Source organism: Mus musculus, chromosome 8, assembly GCF_000001635.26.
Source record: "Mus musculus strain C57BL/6J chromosome 8, GRCm38.p6 C57BL/6J".
In the NCBI taxonomy this organism is placed as follows: Eukaryota; Metazoa; Chordata; class Mammalia; order Rodentia; family Muridae; genus Mus; species Mus musculus.
In genome coordinates, this window is record NC_000074.6 from 114,566,619 (window position 1) to 114,586,719 (window position 20,101).

General features: G+C 45.1%; 1 protein-coding gene across 9 annotated transcripts in view; it reads left to right on the forward strand.

The window, feature by feature from the left end:
* Positions 1 to 20,101, forward strand: part of Wwox (WW domain-containing oxidoreductase) — a 913,078-nt gene that overhangs the window by 126,984 nt on the left and 765,993 nt on the right. The gene's annotated exons all lie outside the window — the stretch shown is intronic.

Here is a 20,101-nt window from a genome sequence, read left to right on the forward strand (position 1 = left end):
AGAAGACATGGTATATATCTTTACTTCAGGAGAGCTAAGATAGACTATTCCCTGTTATGTGATAGTTTAACAGTCTGAAAGAATGTCTGGCTGCTCCATTGTTTAATGAAGGATCTGTATGGCTCTTCTAGGTTGACACAATGACTGCCATCTGTTGTTTTCCTAATCTCCCTGTAAACATCCCTAAGAGAGCGGCTTAGGAGTATATGTTGCTCTTAGAGCTATCGGATTTCCTCAAGTGGTTCTCAAGTACTGCCCCAGGTCTGAACAACAATCAAATATCTGCTACCCATGGAACAGTGGGGTGCCCATTCAGTGAGAGACAGTATCAATAGATTTGGGTTATACCATTTCATAACCAGTTGCTTTGGGAGGCAGCAAAGGCTCTGCATAGCCAGCAGCTGAAGTGTCACAGCATTGTGTGACACTCTTCCTGTATGTTTCAAACCAGGCAGAATCCTGCTCCAGTGTGGGGACCTGCAGGGTCTGTTTTGGGAAGAGGTGGCCCTGCTCTCCCCTGTTGCCTGGAACCTTCCCATTAGATTCCAGAAAGGGCATCTCACGCCAGGAGATGGGGCCCTTCATTCTCATAACTTGTTTTTAGGAGATGCTGTGTTCAGAGAACAGCCTTCTTATTCCTCTGGCATCGCTGCTTGCTCTGCATAGCAAGGTCCGGGACAGATCTCAGTGTTCTTGACATCCTAAGACTTGTTTTCTGATACACTTTTACCACTCGCTGTCTTGGAGTGCTGTGTGGGGCCGAGGCTTGGATCCATGGCCTATCTGTCTTTCTTTCTGACAGCACTGACATGTCAGCCTAAGGCTTGCTGGACAAGGGCTTTACCACTGAACTACACTATCAGTCATCTTTTTACTTTTTGAGACAGGGTCTACAGCAGCTGTCGCACCTCCCTGTTAACTCATCCTGGGTCAGGTCGCTGCTTGTTACATTCTCAAGTTGGAAACAATGTATATAAAATTCCACCTGCTGCTACTGCATTTCCTAGGACCTCCAGCCTGCATGTGAACCCAGGTTCTCCTGTGTCCCGGTCTGAGGTCCTGCAGACTCTTGGGTACCTACCACCTCCGGCATTCTAAATTGCCTATTAATAAAATGCTTTTCATATAATTAAAAATGTTTTATTTTAGTGGCGTGGCTCTCGATATTGAAAATGTTTCTCACACCAGCCAATAACCCATCGATTTCTCACTCGCTAATGATATTTGAAGGAAGTTTTAAAAATTATATTAGCCACTTGTAGGCGGAAAAAAAGAAACCCTATTCATATTGCAGTATTAATAGCTGCTATGGGAGAATCATTCTGTTAATTTAATGTGCCTGTAAATCCTGCCCCAGATTGTTAGCTCTTCATTTTCTGGGATTAGAAGAGGATTAAGTTACAGGCCAGGTAGGTAACCTGGATATAGCTTCACTGACGCTTTGATGGGGACCTTTCTTTTTTTCCACTTTGGTATTGCTGAATCTCAGATGGTGTGGAGAGAAAAATCATCACTGGGAAGTTCTTGCTTTAAAAAAAAAATAACAAAAAAATTATCTCTGTGTGTGAGAATAAAAGTGTGTGTCACGACACACTTTGGGGTGGTGAGGTGAAAGGGGAGCCTCAAGTGCCAGCCTTCACCTTCCACGTCCTTTGAGACAGGAATTCTTGTTCTTCACTGCTGCGTATACCAGGCTGGCTGGCCAGTGAGCTTCAGTGGCTTCTCCTTTGGCTTCCTCCCATTTCCCCCTAAAATGCTGGGATTCCAGAGGTACACTCCCACATCGAGTCTGATGAAGGTCCTGAGGATCCGAACTCGGGTCCTCACACCTGCATGGCAAACACCCTGACCCATCCGTTAACCACCCCCGCCACTCCCCCAGGTCCATGCACTTGCTTTCTGGAAAAGTAGGTTTATGAAGCTGAGCTCACAGCACATTTTCCCTGGCTGTGCCTTAGAGGATAAGACAAACCCTCCTCGGAGGCTTGGTGGCCCACGGGGTTCCCAGGAGCTGTCTGTGACGGGCGTGATACACCCAGCTTGTCCTCGAGCTGAGGTTGTCAGTCGGACCAGAGAAGAAAATTTCCACCTGTGTGTTCACTGGGCGGTTAAACAGTAACCCTGCTCTCCTGGCTCTCTAAGCACAGGCGAGCTCCCAGCCAAGGCCTGTATAGCTTTCCTCACTCCAACTCTGCCTATTATCTTGACCTTAAAGTTTACGGGGTAAAAGAAACATTTATGGAACAGTTAAGGCCAGTTAGAACATAACGACTCACCTCATTATCACACCCCACAAATCTCCCCTTTACGGGGTTCCCTCCCCTGTCAGCTCCAACCACGAGCTTGGCCTGGGCACAGTTGCTGGGGCTCACACGTGGAAACACCAGGAACGTCTCATTCCTGACTTCAAATGTGCCAAAAACAAGAATCCTTAAGAACTCATAAAGTCATTTAGCACCACATTAATAATAGACGCATGATATTGAATTATGTTGGTAAGTATGTGTTTGAGCCGGTAACAATTATTTTTGGCTGGCAGTTCAGATATTTAATCCACTTAATAAATAAACAGCGCCCGCAAATCAACAAGTGAGAGTGGAAGGGGGGAGGGGCAATGATAAAAATGTCAAAGGTCATATAAACAAAAAACAGTATTTAGAAACATTAAAGTTTGTAATTAGAGAAGAGATGACCAAGAACAAAAACTTTATTGTACTTTTGAAGACATGGATTTTTCTTATGACAAAGTAAAACACACAGTGGGTAGAGAAAAACTGTAGAATTTAAGTGGACAGGGCCTTGAGACATAGCTCAACTTGGTCTTAAGTTCATACTCCTGCCTCAGCCTCCTGAGTGCTAGGATTACAAGCATGGGATACCACACCCTGCTTCTGTGAAATGTTTTAAAAATGTTTCCTTTTTAGGATGATTATATATAGAGACATACCCGAGGGGAATAAAACAACTTAAGGCAACTCAACTCAATTTAACAGTTGAGTTCCATTATAGCAACCTCACAGGTAAAATACCATGCATTTCACAAAAGCCCTAAGAAAGCCATTGCAAGACAAGGGAGATGTTATGTTAATTTTGTATATTGTTATAATGTGTGCGTGTGGATGAGTGGACATATATAACTTGAAGTTACCTGTTTGATATACATACATATATAATGCAAAGTTAGCATTTGGTGAATCTGACAGCTGGTTCCAAAGGTCTTAGCCAGTTTTTAAGGCTTTGGGGGTACAGATGAGAATGAAACAAGCCTGTACTCCAGTGAGCTAGTTTTATGTCACCTTGACACAAGCTAAAGTCATCAAAGAGGAAGGAACCCCAGTTGAGAAAATACCTCCGTAAGATTGGGCTGTATGGCAAACATTTTCTTAATTAGTGATTGATGTGGGCGGGCCCAGCCCATTATGGGTGGGGCCACCCCGGGCTGGTGGTCCTGAGTTCTATAGGAAAACAGTCTGAGCAATTGTGGAGTGCTGATCCAAGGTTCCTTCTAGTTCTTTCCTGTCACCCATTTCAGCCTTTTCCTCTAGTCTATCTCCATTCCTTTGTGCCTTCCCCAACCCCCACCCCAAACATTCTCTACCTGAGAGCCCATGCTTGGCACGATCATGAGTGAACAACAGCAACCAAAAAGTGGAATATCTCCCTAACAAAGATGAGACTAGACATATATGCTGAGGAGCACATTAATCATCAGAACTCCAGATGCCTAGATCCCAGCCAAAAAACACAATCTGGAACAGCCAAGACACTCTGCCTCCTCTAGAAACCAATAGCCATAGTGCCATAGGCCCTGAGAATTACAGTGTACCTGAAGCATAATGCAAGGACTTAACAATAGCAATTATGAACATGTTTAAGGACCTTAAAGAGGATGTGAGTATATTCCTTACCAAAGGCTGAAAACCCAAACAGTTGAATGAAATGAGGCAAACAATTCAAACAAAGAAATAGACTCACTGAAGAAAACTCAAACTGAGTTAAAACTGGAAATAAAAAACTCAGGATGTCAAACAAAAACTTCAGAGATAAGCCTCACCAACAGATTAACAGACAAGGGAGAGAGAATTTCATGTCTCGAAGACAAAGTAAAAGAAATAGATTGCTCAGTCAAAGAAAATGTTAAATCTAAAATTATCCAGGCATAAAACACGTATAAAATCTGGGGCACTATGAAAAGACCAAATCTATGAGTAATAGGTATAGAGGAAGGAGAATATACTGAGGTCAAGGCACAGAAAATATTTTTAACAAAATCCTAGAAGAAAAAATTTTCCAATGTAAAGAAAGAGGTGCTTGTCAAAGTACAAGAAGCAGATAGAACACCAAATAGACAGGACCAGGAAAAACAAAAACAAAACAAAACAAAAAAAAACAACTACCCATGACACATAATAAGTAAAACACTAAATGTACAGAACAAAGGAAGGGTACTAAAAGTTACAAGGGAAAAGATGAAGTCATATATAAAGACATGGCCATTAGAATAATGACTGACTTCAATAGAGAGTCTGAAAGTCAGAAGAAATCATTCCTACAAATGGATGCTTTATAAGCTCTGATAGGCCACAGATGCCAGCCCAGATTCCAATACCCAGCAAAACTATCAATTATAATCGCTGTAATAGGATTGATGCACATAAGAACTGAGAGACTATGGTAGCACACATTGGACCTGCACAGGTTCAAGCCTGAAGGGGTCCTAGCACAGAGATGAGGGAGTAGACATTGGGTCCCACCTCTAATCAAGAAGCTATTTGTATACCTGCTGGAAAAGGGAAACAAAGCTTCAATGAGTGTCACTGGGTATATCAACTAAACTCCAAGGTAGGCTTCATGTCTAGGAGTAGTTAGTCATCACAAAACAAAGTGTGTGTGTGTGTGTGTGTGTGTGTGTGTGTGTGTGTGTGTATGTGTATGTGTGTGTGTGTGTGCCTTTTTGTGTGGTTGTGTTTTATTATTTTGACCTTCATTTGTTTTTGTTGTTTTGCTGAGATACAGGGAGGTGTAAAGGAGAAGAAACATGAAGATGAAGCCGGATGAGTAGGCAGGTGGGGAGGATCTTGGAGGAGTTAGGGCAGCAGAAAACATGAAATATATTGTATGTAAAAAAAAAATTAAATAAAAAGTAAAAGAGCTAACAAGAAACTAAAAAGGGGGGAGGGAAGACATACTGTTCATAGTGGTTGCCACCTGATACCTTACCAGCGTGTTCATATCCACGTCAGATGTTTAGGGCATATTTCACTCACACAAATCATTCCCACAAATACTTGGGCGTTTATTCTCTACCATAGGCAGAGGTTCGCTCTGAATATCATCTGTGTTTGGAACTGGGATTTGCCCACTTTAACTTGAGGCTGGTGAGACTTCTTTCTGTCAGATTTGTATTTTAGTTCCATGAGGATCAAAGTGACCACAGTATACGCATTTTATTAAATTGTCATGAGAGGTCCATCTGACAGATCATGCCTTCCAAAATAAATGGAAAAATCTTAGTACATTATCTATGAACAATCACTAGGAAACAGAAGAGGCCTGTCAATCATTCCAGAGCCTGTGCGAATGTATCCATAGTGTTTTGATTGAATTGTAGCCTATCCACCTTTTATTTTGTCAATAGCTCTGCCTTGACCCATCACCTTGGATTCCAGTATAGGGACATCTTCCTTTTATAATAGGTGCATATACTATGTCGTTCAGAGAGGAAGGAGTCCCAGAAAGAATTCCACATTGTGACACTAGGGGCACCTTCCAGGTGTTGTCCTTTCTGAGTACCAAATCTTGTCTTATAGCAGCTAATATTAATTTTCTCTTCAGAGATCTATGCGCGTGCCACACACACACACACACACACACACACACACACACACACACACACCACAAACATACGTTGCACACACATACAAACATGAGTCTTCACCCGATTTGAATACAAGGGAAAGACCCAATAGGAGCCTTCCCCTTGTCGTGGAAACGAGATGCACTTGATAGAGTCACAGTACAAGTATGCACAGAGTGCCATGACATGCCCTCCCAGCCCCCCTCTAAGACTGTAGCCCGGGACCTGCTTGTTACCTAACTCCTTTGACCCTTTTCCAAGGGCCCTGTGACTTACTTCTACGCTGGGATTAGTGGAGCCCTTGTTTCTCATCCTTCCTAGTTATTGATGGATGATCCATGGTATCTACTTACCTTTCTGAATTTAACTTGAACCAGCAGCATTTGTTAAGCAAAATCTTCCTGAAAGTCCTCTGTCCCCGCCCACCTCCACCCTCATTTCCTGTAGTAAACAACTGGCTTGCTGACTTCACAGATCTCTTGAGTTCTTGGAGGTTTTTGCACAGAATCCTCTCTGATCAGTATGATCCATGCTGGACAACAGGAAGCATTCCATACTGCTTGGCCAAGAGGAAGAGCTCCAGCAATTATCCTCCCTTTTCTTCTTGTTCATGTTAATGGCATGTGAAACACATTAGAGTCAGGGCCATCATTGTGAGAACTCTGGTAACAGTGCAGAGTGTGCTCATGAGCAGGTCTGTCTGGAATGGAAAGTCAGTTGAAGCATCAGGGCTGGCCATGTTGCCCAGGGGCCTTTCTTCCCCATTTTCTACTGTTCGTGCAGCAAGCTGCCCAGGACATTGTGACTAGTCGTAAAGAATGCACTATGTCACAGAAGAGTCCCAAACTATAGGAGATCTTTTAAATATAAACTCCCTGGGACTTCAGACAAAGCATGAGTTTTGGAGAAACAGTTTTCCATTTCTGAGCAAGTGTGGCTGTTTCAGTGGGAACCCTGAGATTGTTAATGGTGCATCCAGTTTATGTGACCCTTCATCCTAGACTAGTGTGCTGCTGCTGCTGCTGCTGCTGCTGCTGCTAGCTTCTTTTACACACTATAACTTCTGGGTGTGATATGGTCCTGGATATGCTTCTTAGAGTGTACCCTCTGTTGTAGCATGACTCATAGGGAGTGGGGTCCTCTCAGCTTTCCGTGGGAGGAAATTACAGATTAGGGAAGTTAAAGTAACTGTTAAAAGTCTAAAAATGAGGTTTGTCTTCCACTGATTCCTTAGAAGTCAAAATGTACTAAGGAAAAGGTGGAGGCCGCTGTTTTCCGGTGCCACTGTCCATTTTCGCTGTGTCCTCTGTGTTTGGAAGAAGTGATACCGTCCCACTCGTTTGTGATCTCCGGAAGCTGTCGTTGGCCTATTGCATCTGCACATATAGTTCTGTCTCCTTCCAGCACACTGTACAAGTGCAGCCTTGCAGGCTTACTCTGAGAGCGGCTTCATTAGGAAGGAGCCAGCTGTGTCTCTGCTCCAGATGTCTGATATGGCTCTCCTCTGCTTCTCTAGTATGTGCTTTTTGGGTGTCCACACTATGACTCTTGCTGAAGGGCCGTGTGTGTGTGTGTGTGTGTGTGTGTGTGTGTGTGTGTGTGTGTGTGTGTTGATCTTTTTTGTGTCTGCATTTAAATCTTCTCTGGCTGACATAAATGCCCACCCACTCATTGTCTTACTAGGAAAGGCTCCCAGGGGAACTAAGACACTAGCAGTTGGTTGCTAAAGTGAGAAAGAACATGCTCTCTATTGAGAATACAGTCATTGCTGTATCGAAGGCAGAGATCAACAGTTACTCACTCCGTGCTTTCCAGTGAGACTGCTTTCCATTTCATCTGTGACCACCTGCATGTGGATTTTTTTACAGAAATAATTGCAATTATTGTGCCTCTGACTCTAGAAAGGGTCTCTGGTTGAAACTACACATTGGAGAACAAGGAAGATACTGAAAGCCTCAGCTCACACGTCTCAGCTTGATCCCATGGCGACAACCCCAAAGTTTCTAAGATACACATTTCCACACACTTTCAGTTTTACAGTGACATATGCAAACAATTTATCATCCTGTAGAATCACAGTTGTTGCTCCTCAGTTTTCTCTCAATGGTTTCTGACAATTTACATATAGGATTTGCCTGAGTAAGTTACATTTTGGATCAATAATGCAAATTGGGAGGCCAAGGCTTCATAATATCCGAGTGGGTCTTTGAGAAATCGAGAAATAGGAAATGTATGTTCTCCACATGTTTTTTTTTACTATATGAGATATGTTTATTTCCTTGTAGCAGAATAGGTACATTAGTATATTTTCTAATCACAAGTAGTTGGAAATAAAAAATCAGACCAATACCCATTCAATTAAAGTGTGGCATCTCTTCGAGTCTGTATAACATTATTTTATTAATATAGCTGTATCATGTAATGGTAAGAAATGCCTGTCACTTGTCTTTCATTTCCAACTTCTTAAAAGGTTTGCAATATTGTTTTGTTTTCTGTTTGTTTGTTTGTTTGTTTTTTACTTACTTGCTTTATACCCCACTCAGTGCTCTATTCCTGGTCACCCCTTCTCACAATCCTCCTCCCTGTCCCTCCTTCCCTTCTCCCCTGAGCAAGTAGGGGCTCCCCTGGGTATCCTCTCACCCTGAGACTTCAAGACTCTGTGAGGCTAGGCGCTTCCTCTTCCACCAAGGCCACGTAAGTCAGCCCAGTTAGAAGAACATATTCCACGTACAGGCAACAGCTTTTGGGATAGCCCCCTCTCCAGTTGTTTGGTGTCCACATGAAGCCAAGTTGCTCATCTGCTACATATGTGTGGAGAGGTCTAGGCCTAGCTGGTGTATGTTCTTTGGTTGGTAGTTAAAAAAATAAATCAAGAAATAGGAAATGCATGTCTCCCACCTTCTGGATTCTAAAATAGGGCCAAAGTTTTGTGAGTTTGGGAGATCTTTTCTTTGTGGTAAATATCTGCCTTGTCTGTCTTCTTCTGATATTTGTGTTCCCTATTACATCCGAAGAATTTCTTGAAATCAAGCTGAGTAGAACAGTCATATTTCTGGAGGACAAGCTTTGCCTTCAGGGTTCGTAGTCTATTTGTGAATTTCTCATCCCGCTGACAAAAGTGACAGCATCACCAATATGTCTGACTTGGTGAGGTCGTTAGAATAGGCATGGTCCTCATAGATTCATGTATTGGATGCTTCACCTATGAGGAGTGGCACTGTTAGTAGGTATGGCCTTGTTGGAGTAGGTTGGAATAAGCACGCCATGATGAAGGTAAGCTTTGAAGTCTATATAAGCTCAAACTACACCCAGGGCAGAAGATCCTGGCTGCTTTCAGATCTTCTCCTCCAGAACCGTGTCCGCCTTCCCAATGCCAAACTTCCCACCATGATGATAATGGACCGAACCTTTGAAACTGTAAGGCAGCCTCAGTTAAATGCTTGCCTTTAAAACAGATACCTCGGCCATAGTGTCTTTTCACAGCAGTGAAACTCTAAGGCACTTGGAGAACCAATGACTATTTTGGGAGTATGGGTCTCGTTCCAGGAATACATACATTCCAAAGCAGCTACATCGCAGAAAACCCACCACAATATGGGTCACAGATCATGGAAGCTGGAACCCTGGAACTCCTTGGGCAACTTGGAGAGAGCTAGTCAGGTTAGAGAGTCTCCTCACTTCTGTAGTCCTTAACCGCTTATCTAGCCTTGGGGAAGGTAGGGGGCCTCGTGCATCTGGTAAGTTTCAGGGACTTCCTAAGACTTTTGGTTTGTTTGCTCTATGTCTCTTAATGAGCCTCCGTTTAGAACCTTTTGAGTCTTAATGAGTTTCCCTCCAGGATGGAATGTTTCAACATGAGGGAAATTGATACTCAGAACATACTCTAGTGTACGCTAAGTTTTCAAAGCTAACTAACTAATCCTGGATGTGGACTCAGCCATTCCATGGGCTGGATACTACTCAAGACCTGGGAAATTGAGGCTCGCATGCCCTTAACTTACAGTGCCAGTCCAGTAAAGTCTTGGATCTGGTCCAGGCACATGGGAAGGGAACTCAGGAAGGGATGATACTTGGGGTCAAAGGCACCCTGTGCAGAAGGTCCGTGATGACAGCTCCTGGGACTGTGATATAGCAAGAAGGTGCTATTGAACATGAGGCTACTCGAGGGTGAGGAAAAGCTGTTATTCTGTGCCATTACTTCACTAGTCATAAAACAAGGGGCTGATGACATTCCTTGCCCCTACTGCTTAATTTTCATCAGCTCTCAAGAACATGGAAAAACTGTGATATAGTAACCATAAAAAGCAGCTTGTTTCCCTGCTGTATCCGGGCCTGGCTCTTGCCCCAGGCTGAGCCTGGCCTCTTCTCTTGACATTTATTTTCTCACATGGGCCTTTTGGGGGGAGCATCCTGCCATATTGTTTACTTCTCTGTCCTCTCTACCACCTAGGCTCAGAGTATGTTTTCCTAGTTCTCCCACTTGCTAATGGTCCAGGCTTCATCTGTATTGGGCCACTCTGAGTCCCATGCTCATTTCTGAGCCAATCACTGGTGATCAGAGCACACTATGTGCGATGGTTTGTATGTGTTTGCCCCAGGGAGTGGCACTACTAGAACATGTGGCCCTGCTAGAGAAGGTGTGGCCTTGTTGGAGTAGGTGTGTCACTGTGGGCATGGGCTTTAAAATCCTCATCCTAGTTGCCTGCAAGTCAGTCTTCTCCTAGCTGCCTTCAGATGAAGGTGTAAAACTCTCAGCTCCTTCAACACCATGCCTGCCTGGATGCTGCCGTGCTCCCACCTTGATGATAATGGACTGAACCTCTGAACCTGTCAGCCAGCCCCAATTAAATATTTCCCTTATAAAAGTTGCCTTGGTCATGGTGTCTGTTCATAGCAGTAAAACCCTAACTAAGATGCTATGATTGGTTCAGCCATGGTCATGTGGTCACTTCTTGACACAGGAAGGGTCAAGCAACTTGGAAATGCAGTGGGGTGTAGGCTTCACCTGAAGGAAACTAAGGAACATGTCACAGAACCAAAGGAGCATGATTGGAGGAAGAGCAAAAACAATTGACCCTCCCCCCAACTTTATTTCTTTCTAAGCCTACTTTTTTTCTTTTTATCTATTTTTTAACTAGATATTTTCTTTATTTACATTTCAAATGTTATCCCCTTTCTTAGTTTCCCCTCTGAAAATCCCCTATCCTCTCCAACCCACCTGCTCTCCAACCCACCCACTCCCACTTCCTGGTCCAGGCATTCCCCTATACTGGGTCATAGAACTCTAAGCCTACTTTTAAATGATGGTTCTTAAATGCTCTAACCTCCCTTCTAGCCCACCACCCACCCGAGGTAGTAGATGGGGGAAGTGGACCTGTTTAGAAATGGTTCTTTGGAGCAACTCCCATCCGTGTTGTCTAGAAATTGGCAGTTCAGTTCACAGGTTAGCAGAGGCAGTTCCATCTACTCGCAAACACTTCAAAGATACACCAGCAGTCCAGTTTGATAGAGATGGGAGAGCAAACATGAATCAGCAGCAGTGGCTCTACCTAACAAAGACAGCCAGGCCTCAGCCTCAGCACTTCTTAGCAGGAGAGACCAGAATCAACTGGAATGCCAGAAAAAGTTCTAGGCTGTGCCTTTCTTAGCAAAGCAAAGATCACTGAAGACAAGACACCAACAAGTGTTGCAAAACTAGCTCTGCCAGCAAGCCTAGCTCAGCCTCCATCACTGTCCATAGAGTATGTTTTATACTGCCTCCAGACATCATGTGTCCTCCTCAAGTCTTGCCTCAGCACGTGAGTCTGTCTCAGCTAACATCACTCTGCTATTCATCCCGAGTCCAAGGAAGCGGCAAGAAACTGCAGCACACCACCAGAAGTGTTTTGGCTGGAGGCCGGGGGTGGGGGTGGGGTCTCCCTATGGAGTCCCAACAAGTGGAGTTCAACTATGCTGTGCAAGGCAGACCAATACATGTGTGTCATTTGCGAATAATCCTTCATCACGTGTCCTTTCACATGCTTGCTCTAGCAGAACATCATTTCACTTGTGTGTGCTTCAGCAAAATGTTTCTTCATGAGGCTGCGTTAGCCTTTTACCTGTATGCACTTCAGGAAAACACTCCTTCATGTGTTTGCCCCAGGAACACACCATCCAACACAATGGACTTTCCAAAGAACCCATAAATTTCTACTTCACCCCTCCACGGCTTTGTTGCCATCAAATGCCTCTTAATGGGGTCCCTGGTGGCTCCAGCCATTGTGTTCCTCAGGGTGAAGTTGTCATAGCTTTGCTGACCATTGTGAAGGGAGGTGGGGCCAGAGAGATCAAGAGAGAATGATCCTATTTGTTTTCACTCCAGTGTGGATTGTGACTTTTAGCTTTAGAATCACTGATGAGTGGAATGGCTATACCCAACCTTTCCAGAGATTATCTGGGTGTTGGTGTCTTCTCGACACCCACTTCCAGTGAGCCCAGCTACCAGATGATGGAAGGCCAATATCCGGGATAGACTCTGGCACGCTTCTCAGGTCTGTGTGGAAAGATTCTGCATTTTATCCTTTAAAGATCTAGTCCCTCTGGCCTGTGCATTTTCCCTTAATGTAATAGGGAACCCAGTGTTTAGCTGTGATCTTTCTGCTGTGGAGTGCTGAGGCATGCCTCCTCCTAGGGTGTCTTGTTTTGGGCCACCTGCCCTGGCTCAGTGTGTGTGTGTGTGTGTGTGTGTGTGTGTGTGAGATGCTGTAACTGTAAGTCCTTCTTACACCTCAGTCACGATAAAGTAGCACTCTCCATTAATTTGTTCATCAGCACAGAGGGCCCTAGGGACTCACTTGGGCAAAGGTGAGTTATAGCTCGCAAGGCAGCACTGGTCCAGCACTGTGAGAGAGCAGTTGGGGAGGATGCGTTTGCATAGGGACTGAAGCTCTGTGGGGCCTTGGATGTCATGCAGATGCTCCCAGCCAAGAACACGGGTCACTGTACACTGTGCTACTCTCGTTAACCATGTGCTTTCGGCCGGTTCCTCTTCTCAGCTTACCCCTTGATTGGAGCATAGCTACTGATGCCTTCTACAGGACAGTCTGTGTGCCCTGACTTCGTCACAGAGGAGCCTCCTTCCCCTCCCCAGGCTGCAGACACTGCTGCGGAAACCTTGATACCCAAGCAGCCTCCCAGGTTCCTGGCTCTCTCACTCTTCGGGGGCAGCCATACGTGTGCTTTTGAGCATGTGTGTGTCTTCCTGAATACATCCGTGTGAGAGAAGGAAGGGATAGGGCTTTGGGGAAATGACTAAGTCATGAGGGGCCCACGCCCAGAAATAGATTAATGCCCTTATCAAAGATGCCTGTGGGAGATTATCCCCTACCCCCATCATGTCAGGGCTCAGCCAGAAGGCACCATCTGTAAAGCAGATATCCAGAGTTTACAACAACGCTCAACTTGATCTCGGATTTGTATTTAAATATATTCCTGTGTTTGGGGTTTTACTCAGCCTAAGGAATGGATGTAGCAGCCCACACAGACAAGGACAGCACGGTGGGAGCTGTGATGCTTCCACACTGGGAATTCTACTCCTGGAACCCTGTCACTTGGGGCTCCAAGCTGTGGCTGCTGTTCTCACTGCTGTCTCCTCACATCTTAATACGAAACAGCAGCCCCGTAATCGACCAGCCAACTAAGTTGTCTATCACCTGCCCGGTACCGTGCTGGGAGGGATGCAGAAACAGTTTGTTCCATTTTCAAAATGAATCCGTGAGAGAGCTGTGACGGTTCCCTTGTTCGGATGTGGACACTGAGGTGTGCTCGGCAAGGCGCCAGAGCATACTGTCACAGATTTTAAAATCAGAGTCTCGGAGGGTAAGGCTCCACAGACCACAGTTGAAGGGCCAACTGTGACCTGCCCTAACTGTCCAGACAGCTTGGGGTCTAGCAAGGAGCTTTATGCTTGAAGGATGAAGGGAGAGGTCAAGAGAAGCATGGTCTGTGCTATGTGGTCATCATGTGGTCATCATGTGGTCATCATGTGGCTGTCTCGGCTTAGTGTCTTTTCAGTAGAGTGCTTCTGGATCTCGGCACGGCCTCCGCTGGCCTCCTGCTATCGCTGGTGACTTCTGCTGATGACCAAAGGGGTGGGCAGCAGGGTCTACAGCCTCTCGTCCCCCATAGCCTATGTCAGTAGGCCCCTTCTTCCATAATTCCTGCCTCTGCTATTGTATCTTCTTGTTCCTCCTTAGCCAAAGGAAGGGTGTGACCAGGGGACTAGAGTAGGGTCTGGGCTTGGCTCTGCTCACATGAGCTTTTGGAGCCCAGGAAGCATGCACATTGAGTTTCTGTGCCATGTTGGTTTTCTTTCACTTTAGATTGCTCATCAGTCAAAAGAAAATCACGCCTACTGCAGGGGCCATCTGCTGTCAGTGAGCTCTGGTGCTGGGGGCACTGCTCAGTATATAATGAGCACTTGACACATGTGCTCTTCATTCTCTCTCTCTTCACACACACACACACACACACACACACACCAATTTTGTATATTATATTATCCAGGGAAGGATATTCTGTTATTCTCTCTGTGTCACTGAAGTGTAGAGTGCTTAATGTAGCCCCACAAAAATTAATTGCTTGTTTTGTTGTTCTATAATTAAGAACTTGATTAAAAATGAGAATTCTCTCTTTTCAATTCTCTCTACTTGTATGGTTTGGATGTTTTGTTTTGCAGCCCATCAAAGTTAGAAAGTGGGTGTTACTTTCCTGGGTATTCCTACATGAGGGTGGCAAAGGCTGAACCCACCCCAAAGGCGGCCTGTCCCTGAGGTTTCCTGGTGCTATGGCCAGTAACAGCATTGGTTGCTAGGGGAAGACTGAAACCAGCCAGCAGGGATTGATGGAGTTGGAAGGAGGCAAGGGTGACTGTGGTCACCCGGTGCTGGTTCTTTTCAGAGACCTGGGGGGACCCTGGTCCTCACTGAAGTCTGCTCTGGAATTTTCCACATTTCTCATGCTGGTGCCAACACCAGTACTGTTACACAGACTTACAGGGGGAAAGCATGAGTGCTGTCAGTACAGGAGGGAGCCACTGTGTGAGCACAGTCTGCTCTCTGTAATGCATTTCTCTTGACTCAGCCTGACCTACTGATGTAGGGAGGTCACTCAGTAAAGTACCCTGAAAGCACAAAGACCTGAGTTTGACCCTTAGGACACATACCAAAAATCTGGGCATGACCTTGGGACATGCCTGCAGTCCTAATACAGGAGAGGCCGAGACAGAAATGTCTTTGGGGCCAACAAGCCTAGCCCAAGTGTCCAGACCCAGGTCCCAGTGACAGACACTATCTCAAAGAGATATCCAGTGGCTATGAAAATGACGTTGTCCTCTGGTCTCCATATATATGTTCACACATGTGTTTGCACACAGATGTATACACACACACACACACACACACACACACACACACACTCATAGAGCCAAGACTGAAAATATGGTACTCCTTAAAATTTATCTTTTTTACCCCACTAATACTTGGTGTAGGGACTTGATAAGTGTGAAGCTGAGTTCTTTGTAACTAGTTCCCTGCTGTGTGTTATTTGAAACTGCGGCCCAGGTTGGCCCAGCCCTCATGGGTGTCCTTCTGCCTCAGCCTCCTTGGTGCTGGTAGCATCGGAGGGAACCAGTGTCCCAAGCACAGTCAGATCTCGGCCATGCATGTCTGCCTGCTCAGCCTGGCTTCCTGGTGTAACCTAGTAGGGTTTTTTCTCATCTAAAGTGACCACCGTGAGTCCCTTATGCCAAGCAATAGCTGGTTCCTTTTACTCTTTGTACCTTGACCTACAGATGAATGGTTCTCATGAGAAATGCACAGATCACGACTTCCTCTTCCTCACCCACGTCTCTCCTTTCTCCCTTCCTACCCCACCTTTTTCTTTTCCCCCAGAATTCTGTTTTCCGTGCTGCTTTTCAGCCCCTTTTTCCTTCCTAAGAGACAAACCCTGCTTTCCTGCGTCTGACCCAATTCGCTCACCGTAGCGCCCTCTAGCTTCATCCAGTTTCCCTCGAGGGGTGGGTTTCATTCTTTACGACTGAATACTACTCCATCCTTTGTCTGTATCTCCTGAGGCCTCTCGCTCTTGACCCATGCTCAGGCTGATCCCATAGGCTAGCTGTCGTGAGCAACGCTGGACACAGCGGTACATACAGATGCCGGTCTTCTACAATGGCACATGCTTGTGTTGAGAATGCTGCCCGCGCATGCGCAGTCTTTGCACGTCTTGCAAACCTTTAACCTTCGCAAGAGCCCAAGGCCAAGCTGATCCCAGCACCCATCTCTGTCGCCTTAGGACTAGTGTATTACCTTTCTGTTGCTGTGATAGACTGCCATATCTGAAAGCTACTGAACGAAGAAAGGCTCTATTTCGGATTATGGTTTCAGAGGGCAGAGTTCATCATGACGGGAAAACATGGCACAGTGGCACCGGGCAGGACTCTAGCTGACTGAGTTTTCACCTACATACAGGAAGAATGAGAAGAATCAGAGAGACAGAGACAGAGGAAACAGACACAGACAGACACACACATGGCAGAGGGACAGACAGGAAGCTGGGCAAAGCTATAAACTCTCCAAGCCCACCCCCATGGAGGTATTTCTTGCAGGAAGGTTCCACCTCCTAAGGGTTTCATAACCTCAAATGGTGCTGCCAACTGGGGAGCAAGTGTTGTCACCTGAGCCTGTGAGGGACATTTCTCATCCAAACCACTGCTGGCTTAGTTGTTAGATCATTGACAGGGAGGCTGGGTAGATAGTCCAGGGCTTCACTGATGGCCCCAAACTTACCAGGACGTATAAATAACTTTCTGGTTTTATGGTTTTTTTGCATAGGCCATATGTACCTTTGTGTTGTTACAATTATTAGATTAAAAAATAAATAGAAAAGAAACACATGCTTATTTGAACATTTAAAAAACTACAGAAATTGTGACTTCTATAAAGGAATCATTGAGAATCTTCTCCTCCCCTCCCCCTCCTCCCTCCTCCTGGGGTTCCCATACTTGGGGCTAAACAGGAATACTAGCTCCTTGCACATCTGTCTTTGTCTTAAGACACACATACACAAACACACACACACACACACACACACACGATTTGTGCTTTTTCTAAACAGGGGTATGGATGCTCTACCATTGTTAGATAGTAAATAGTATCTGTGCATCCAGCCAGTGAATATAGCTCTAGTTACTTTTTAATGGCTGTGTAGTATTCCATAGCTTACATGGTTGAGTTGATAGATTAACCACGTGCAGGTCAGTGGGATTAAGAGCTTTGTGTTTTCTATTTCTGGGTTCTGATTAAGATTTTTTCTTGATTGGTGCCATATCCTGGGTGGGAGCATCACAGGTGGGCCTAATTACCCTTGATTAATAGACTGTAAGCCCTGATAGGCTAGCAACTCAGCAAAGTAAGGTTGTTGTGAGCCTGAGAGAGACCGCCCCACGACCGTGCTGCCGGCACATTCTGATCTGACTGCCTAAACTGTCCTGTGACACACATTGGTTAACACCAGGAGTTGTGAGAAAGGGAGAAACCCAGACATTAGCCACCAACTTAACAAGCTGGTGACTCAGAGACCAGCACACTCACATCGGCGTCCTCATCAAAGACTAAATCTTTATCTAAAATTTATTAGCTGACTTCAAACCTGTTTGCCAGCGTGCTAATGGGAGCCTTTTTGAATCAATTTGCTCTTATAATTTAAACAGCATTTCAATGTATATGGTTGAAGCAGAAAAGGAGCTGTAGCTCTAGCCAGTCAGATTAATTATTTATTATCCGTTTTGCAAATACTTTCCTAGGCCAACAGAAGTGAAAAATGCTTAGACTGTTTTTAAAAAAGTACATACCCTCCACTCCTACCTACATTTATACATTTGCATATGTGCACACATGCACACCACACCCTCTGCATGTGTGCACACCTGCACATCACACCCTCTCCATATGTGCACACATGCATACCACACCCTCTGCATGTGTGCACTCCTGCACACACTCCCATGCTCTCACATACAGTGTTTTCCAGCAGTTAATATGAAAAATGTCCGTGTATTAGTTTTCATTTACATCTGTCTGGAAACATTTACATCTACATGTAAGGATTTTCTCCCACCGTGTATGTGTGTGTGTGTGTGTGTGTGTGTGTGTGTGTGTGTGTTTGTGTTGCACATTTAATTCACATTTGCAAATTGGTTTCTGTTTTTAACTGAAGTCACTTTCTCAGCAGAACCGAAGTGATGATGTCACTTGTCATCTCAATAGTATTTGATCTGAAACATTAAAATCGTCAAGTTCATTTTATTACTGAGCACTTTTGAGGAATGTAGGTACATTTATTAGTTCATAGAAGGACCCTCAGATTAAAGTCATGTTGGCTTGAACATTTTCTTTTGCCTGTCTTGAGGCCTCTGATGTTCGAGATGCTATGCTTTAAGTTTTCTTTTCAAGAATTTTTGCCTAACGTGTATGTTGGAATAGTGTGGCAGTTTCTCTCTGGAGTGGGAGGGCAGGATTTCTTAGGTCTTCTGCCACTGAGATGCTGTCTTTCTCCTAAGCACAGGTGTGTCCAATTCATTGTCCTCGGGCTGCATGCGCCCCTGGACAGCCTAGAATGCCACCCTACACAAAATTGTAAAGTACGTCAAACAACATGAATTTTGTCATTGTTGTTATTGTCTGTTTGACAGTTAGATTGCATGGTTCTCTCGAGCTTGAGCTTTGTAGGTGACAGTGTGGCCTAGCCCAGCATAAACAGGTGGGTCATGCCTACAGAGTAGTGCCTAGAGTGGAGGTCCCTGACAAAGACTGGGATTCCTAAGGACAGTTTATTTAACCATGATACCTGCTGTGCTCAGATCCCCGACCTGGGCTGTGTGTTTATATCCTCCGTGTGGGACTGATGGCAGAGCAAGATGTGTGTGTGTGTGTGTGTGTGTGTGTGTGTGTGTGTGTGTGTGGTCCTGACGGCACTAGGAAGTTCATGCTATTACTCAGCTTCAAGTATGGGGATCTCTGTGTCTGGTTCTCAGCTCTCCAGTCTTCTAGAGAGGCCTGGTGGCGATTCGGAGCTTCCAGGGAGGGTGGGATAGGAAACACTTTGTGAAAATTTAGTAGGTCCAGAACTGAGAAGAGGGGCGCTGACAATGAACAGACTTCAGCCCTTGGGCTAAAGCAGATTGTTTGGTTCTTGTTCTTGTTTTTTCTCTTCCTCCTCCTCCTCTTCTTCTTCCACCTCTTTCTCCTTCTCTTCTTCCTCTTCTTCTTCCTCCTTCTCTTCTTTTTCTTCCTCCTCTACCTTCTCCTTCTCCTCTTCCTCCTCCTTCTTTCTCTTCCTCTTATTTTAAAATAATGCTTAAAAAGAAGGCTTTGAATATAACTTTACTGAGAGGACATCAGTTTAATTCCAGAACCATGAGAAATGTTGGGCATGGCCATGCACACTTGTAACCCCAGTGCCAGAAAGCCAGGGGCACGTGGGTCCCTCCTTGTGGAGATCCAGGCCACTGGGAATCCTTGCCTCAAATAAAACCAGTGGATGTCCCAAGAATGTGATACTTGAGGTTGAAATCATGTCCTCCACCTGTGTACATACAAACGCATACAGGACTGGACATATGCATGCACCTATGCACACACGTAGGTATGCCTACATGCTCCTATAGACAAAAGAAAACATATACACGGGGTGGGGGAGTGATTAGGCCTATATGTGTCTACAAACTAAGATATATACTGTCTCACCCTTCACACAAAAAATTGTCAATTTAATTTAGGGAAGACTGTTTTGACAATGTCTGCTTATAATATGCAGCAGTAATAGCAGCAAATAAACACTGTTAACCATGTACGATTTGTACAATGTGGAATGGCTCCCCCCCCCCCCACATAGCTGCCCCGTGAGTTAACAATCACCATTATCCCTATGTAGGCAACCACTTGGACCTCTTCATTAATTTCACGTGCAAAAGTGGGTGCAGAGGGACTGGCTAACTTACCCAAGGCACAGGGGTGGTATGTGGTGGGTGAACCATTAGAGCACAGACCCTCAGGGCCTATGTTCATAACCCTTTGCTGCCCCACTCTGATAACAGAAACATTGAGCTTTGGTTGCTTGTGTACATCCTAGGGGTTGAACACACCTCTGGAGTTTGGGTAGATGGTGTCTGTATCCTGCCCTACGTGGAGAGATCGAGCCCCCGAA